Here is a 6,000-nt window from a genome sequence, read left to right on the forward strand (position 1 = left end):
GAGCAGTGGAAAGTGAGCTGAGAGCGGATCTCTAACAGAGAGGGTCGCCACAGGAGAAAAGAGGAGCCACCAAAGAGAATGGAAGTTGCATGGGCTGAAAATCCAAAACAGAAGACACATTGGGCCTGAAATCCTGCTGAGAACGGGGTCAGAGATGTAGAACCAAACTTAGCATATGAGTGAGTTTTTCTTCAAGAGATTTACCTGCATCTGGGATTCTGAGAGGCCAAGCAGGATCCTCTGGGAACAGACACAACTCAAACTTTGTATTCTGATTTGTTAAACTGGTCACCCTTCTGGGTAAGTATGTGGTAATCCAAACAGAGACTTCCAAAGCTATTCACAGACTGTACATATGTTATATAGAAAAGAGCTTTAATATGAGGGATGATAATAGGCTACCTGTGTTAGCCCAGCATCATCACAAGTGTATTTATAGGAGGTGCAGGGAAGCCTAAGGTTGAAAAGGGCAATGTTACCACAGACACAGAGAAAGAGACTGGGGACAGAACCCAGCTGGTCCTGAAAGTGGACTAAGGCTAAGCCAAGAAAATTCTCTCCTGTCAAAGGCTTGTTCAAGGAGGTAGCTCCTCCCCAAGGGGAGGTCCCTCTTTGACCTCAGCCCAGACAAAGCCAGTCCAGACTGTTGACACATAAAACTGTGAGTTGATCAACCTAAGATGCTTCGAGCCTCAAAGTTGGTAGTAATTTGTTTGGAATAGAGAGCTTTGTTTGGAATAGAGAGCTAATACAAGGCTACTTGTGAAGCAGAGACTAAGCCAGAGATAAACAGTCTCCCTAAAACTACAACTCAAGTCCTAATGATCTCAACGCAAAGCTGGACTAAACCATGAACTGCCAAGTAGAGGGGATAGCAAATCATCTGGAGGTTTCACTGGCGGTGTCCCATATAAAATAAGTCATGAGACAGACCACATGATGGAAAACTCGGCAGAACCTACTGGGGGCTGTTGATCCAGACACTAGAATTAGCAATGCTTCACAGCTATGATTCATATGATTTAAAGAGCTTAGCATGATGGAAAGAGATTTTTTTTTCCTAATTAAGAATTGCATAGAGAATTCAAATCTCACAAAAAAGGAAACATTTTTGAACTGAAAAAAAAAACAAAAAATAAAAAATATGAAAAACCTAACATCTTAAACTCAATACGTGGGTTTGTCAATAACTTATACATGGTAGAAGAATGGAGAGCCAACAAAATGCATCTCAACTGAACCACGAGAGAAAAAGAGTGAAAATAAAAAGAAGGTTTGGAAACACTTGTTTATAATACTGGCCATTATTTTTAAAATATAGAACGGGAGACCTAGCCTTGTGGTAGAGCAGTTGCTTGAAATTCGGAGGATCTAACATTGAACCCTAGCATTGAAAAAAATCTGATATTTATGGAGTTGGAATTTCAGCATGGAGTGGAACAGAGAACAGGAGAGAAAGAAGAGAGAATTTTCTAAACTATTGGGAAACATCAAGGCAGAGGCCCTAGAGACTCAGCAAATGAGAGCTGAGAAACACAGGCCATGACAAAACAAAAAAAAAAAAACAAAAACAAAACAAAAACAAAACCAAGACACTACTGAAGAGAGAGAAAAGGAGGGGAAGAATAATGGAGACAGAGGATTTCTTTTATTTTCACAGAAAAGACCAATCTCATGAGGATGTCAATTATTTCTAAGTTAATTCATAAGTTTAATGTATAAGCAGTAGTAAGTTATTTTTCCAAACTTTGAAAAATTATAGGATTTATTTAAAAATAAACAAGTAACAACAGAAAGAGAAACTGATTAAGAAATGATTAGGAAAACTTAACCCTACCAAATACAAATACACACACACACACACACACACAAACACACAAATACATACACACACACAAATACACACACACATACATACACAAACACACACATAGGAACACATACATACATGCATGTATGCATATATACACACATAATGCATACATATATGTATGTATGCATACATATATACATACATTTATACATATATGCATGCATACATATATAATTAGGATAACACTACATGAGGCTGCCATGGTGCACATATCTGTGGTCCTAACACTCATGAGGCTAAAACAAAACAAGAGGATCAAGAGTTTGGGGGTAGCCTGGCCTCATACTGAATTGTGAGCTTAGTTTCTACTTCAGAGCTGGACTCACAAAACAGAAAACAAATAAAATACAAACAAAAGAAAACAAAAAAGAAGAGAACACAATATTAACATGTAAAATGGAAAATTCTGAAATGGATGGAATGCATATAATGTCTAAAGTCTGACAGACAACTTTGGGTCTTGGGGGCAGCATGGTTCTTTATGTAATGTGGCAAGCATAACTGCAAAGCCGTGTGTGAAGGGGTAAAGTTGGGTCCTCACACCAAAAGATGGGGTTCATTTGAAATCAGCCAGAATTTAAATGCAAGCATAAGTTATATAAATTCTAGAAAAGACCATAAGTAAATTATTCTATAACCTGGAATGGAATAATTCTTACACTTTACAACTTATAATCGAGAAGCAATAGGAAAGAAAAGAAATAATTTAGCGTATGGTTTATGTGTGTTATGTGTATGTGCACTTGTGTTGTATATGTGTGTCGCGCATACCCCATGTCTGTCCTATGTATGTGTGTGATGCTGAGGATATACCTACGGTATAAGGCAAGTGTTCTACCATCGACCTGCACCCTAAGCCTTGTAAATTACTCTCCAATTAAAAGACTGTTTAACTTCACTCACTAAGAAAAGCAATCAAAGCTACAGTGAAATCTAATTGTCATCTTTAGGTTGGCAAAAATCTGCAAGTGTGACAACTCAATCCCCTGACAAGGCTGAAGGAGGACAGACAGACACTGTTGGGTACCATCATTGTGGATGCATGATGGAGAAAGCTTGCAGAGGATAATCTTATATCTAGAAACTGTTTCCTAACCTGTCCTGGAAAAAACATATCAGTACGAATGTTGCAGTATTCAGGTAATAGCAAATGACTGAGCCTAAATGTCTACCAGTGGTTGAATTAACAAAGGCAAGTAAGTATCCAAAGGCTGACCATGCTAAACTTCACTGAACAATCTCAATGCCACAAAGAGTGTGTTAGCTAAGAACACATACCCCAGAAGAAATGCAACAGGAAGCCCGAAACATGAAAGGTGTTCTCACAAACCCCTAAGCCTGGTAGTGCCAAATCAGTTGCATTTGCTTTATAGGAAGTGCATGAGGTAGAAAAGGGTTAAAAGCATCGAGTACAAAATCCAGCATACAGGCTTTGTAAACCAAATCACATAATTAATTTATTTCTCTAACAAATGTATTGCAGGGAAGAAAGAGGGAGGGAGGGGGAAGGGAGAGAGAGAGAGAGAGAGAGAGAGAGAGAGAATTGTCTGTGGATACAGTACTATTGTCTATTAACCAAATCTTCAGGAGAAAAGTGGAGACATAGAGTCTCTAAGGGATTTCTGGCCGAGGATGACATGTGCATTCTGTGGGCAGACGCAGTATCAGACCCCTGGAAGGAGTCTCCAGGAAGACAGGCTCCAAAAATGATCAGAGTGAAGACCTTCGTGACCAACCATCCTTCTCTTCCATGACTTGCACTCAAACAGCCAATCTAATTTATAAAATGTACGAGCTGGTTTGAGGCATCTGTGGGGCAGAACTCACTGTATATTTCCCTGTCTAGGACTGTCTCTCACCAAAACAGTGCCCTGAGGTTAAGCTCTTGCTACTGCAGACGTTAACTATTTGCACACAATACAAATGTCATTGTGTAAGTCAGGTCATGCAGAAACACTTCCCATATGTGACAGCATGTGGCATTTAAGTTGCCCCAGTTTAAGAATCATTTCTGTTGCACAAGTAAGAAAACAGATTCCAAGATGCTAAAGATATGCAAGATCCCATGGGTGAGTGGTAGACTGGGCTGGCCTGACTCACCTTTTCCTAATTAATGGTGACAAATGTCACACCCTGTCTCTCATCCTAAAGTTAACCCTCTCATTAAGAAAGGTCCTATTAGACTCAGCACCAAAAGTAGATCTTGTCGGGTATTTTTTTTTCCTTGCTCCTCTGATAAGAGTTGAAGGCAAAAGAAAACATTCTTCCCCAGTCATTCTCAGACATTCAAATTAAAATGACACCCTTGTCAAGATACTCTTAATGCCAGATCTATACACGTGCAGACGGATGATGGAGAGGAAGGAGGGGTGTACCTGGAGTGACTAGACATTGCTCTCAATGGATCCTGTCCCACCGAAGGGTCATCCTTCCCCCATTGCCTTCCATCCTGATGAAGGGTAGCATCTGACTGCTAGGCAGAAGCTACTTTGTTTCTTCTTTTTGGTCATGTAGCTGCCACTTCTCTCCACTTGTGGCTTGCCTGCCATTCATGCCTCCCCTGAGGCAGATTCCATGTGTCTGTGTGGGTTTGAGCACTCACAGTGTTGGTATCCCACCCCTTCCCTGATGTGGAATCTAACCCTGGAAAAAGATATCTTCCATAAAGAAAAAAAATATGCTTGCTGTTCATAGGGAAAACGGTGTAGAGAAGATACAGGTTAAGACTGAATAATGATGCCATAGAGTACATTTCAGAGGTGACCCTAGTGCCAATGCCTAGCAACCACATTGCTGTGCAAACGACAATCCAAAGCCTTCTGTGCTGGACAGCAGACCATGAAAGCATTAATTCAGTCCCTTTCCACACCCAGCTAATAACACATTTGAAGAGGCATTTAAACAGCAGAATCTCCCACTATGCATGCATGCGTGTGTGTGTGTGTGTGTGTGTGTGTGTGTATGTCCTATTATCACAACAAAACCCACAGTGGATTTAAGCCTAGTGAGGGCCCCTCATTTCTGTTTATTTGTTTTCTACCACCTTGCCCTACAAGCAAAAGAGCAGATTGCAAAGAAATTATGTCTTAAAAATAATTTTTGACCATATCAGCTTCTGTATTTATAAACAAGACACACTTTGCAATGATACAAAAAAAATCAGAACTAAAGGAAGGAGCCGTTAGCAATTAGCTCATCTGCATTGATAATGGTGACAATGGCTACACAATGCCATTCCTGTTAATGAATTCAAAATAATGGCACAAAACTCTAGAGGCTCCTGGCTTTCAGTCATTTATGTCTTGTTGGTTATTGTTTTCTTTGTCTTCACCATGACAACTATGAGTACATGAGCTCAAACATAAAAGAACTATGGGTTTTTGTTTTTTTTTTTGAAGAGAGCCTTTTCATAGCAACAATGCCATTCCATCAGGAATTAGCTGAAGATGCTTTCTGAGGACTGCTTGAAATGGCATAACAGACATAATTGTAAAGACACGTTTGGTAAATAAAGAGAGTGTTTGCCCTTTGGCTTTATGAATGAGGTGCCTGTGGAATCTTGGTATTACTCAGTTCCTGAGGCCAGCAGGTGATCAATCACCTTAGTCCTGAAAGGTACAGTAGAAGTGGCTGGAGATGCACAGTCCTTCATGGTGGGTGGGGATGCATGTGGATGGAGATGCACATCCTTTGGTGTCTGGGGATTATACATAGCTGGGCACACATAGCCCTTGGTGTTCGGGATGTACCTGGATGGAGATGCACGGCCCTCAGTGTCTGGGATGTACCTGGATGGAGATGCATGACCCTGAGTGTCTGGGATGTACCTGGATGGAGATGCACGGCCCTCAGTGTCTGGGATGTACCTGGATGGAGATGCACAGGCCTCAGTGTCCGGGATGTACCTGGATGGAGATGCACAGGCCTCAGTGTCTGGTATGTACCTGGATGGGGTTGCATGGCCCTGAGTGTCTGGGATGTACCTGGATGGGGTTGCATGGCCCTGAGTGTCTGGGATGTACCTGGATGGGGATGCACGGCCCTCAGTGTCCGGGATGTACCTGGATGGAGATGCACAGGCCTCAGTGTCCGGGATGTACCTGGATGGAGATGCACGGCCCTCAGTG

Source organism: Grammomys surdaster, unplaced genomic scaffold (assembly GCF_004785775.1).
Source record: "Grammomys surdaster isolate TR1022 unplaced genomic scaffold, NIH_TR_1.0 139, whole genome shotgun sequence".
Taxonomy (NCBI): domain Eukaryota; kingdom Metazoa; phylum Chordata; class Mammalia; order Rodentia; family Muridae; genus Grammomys; species Grammomys surdaster.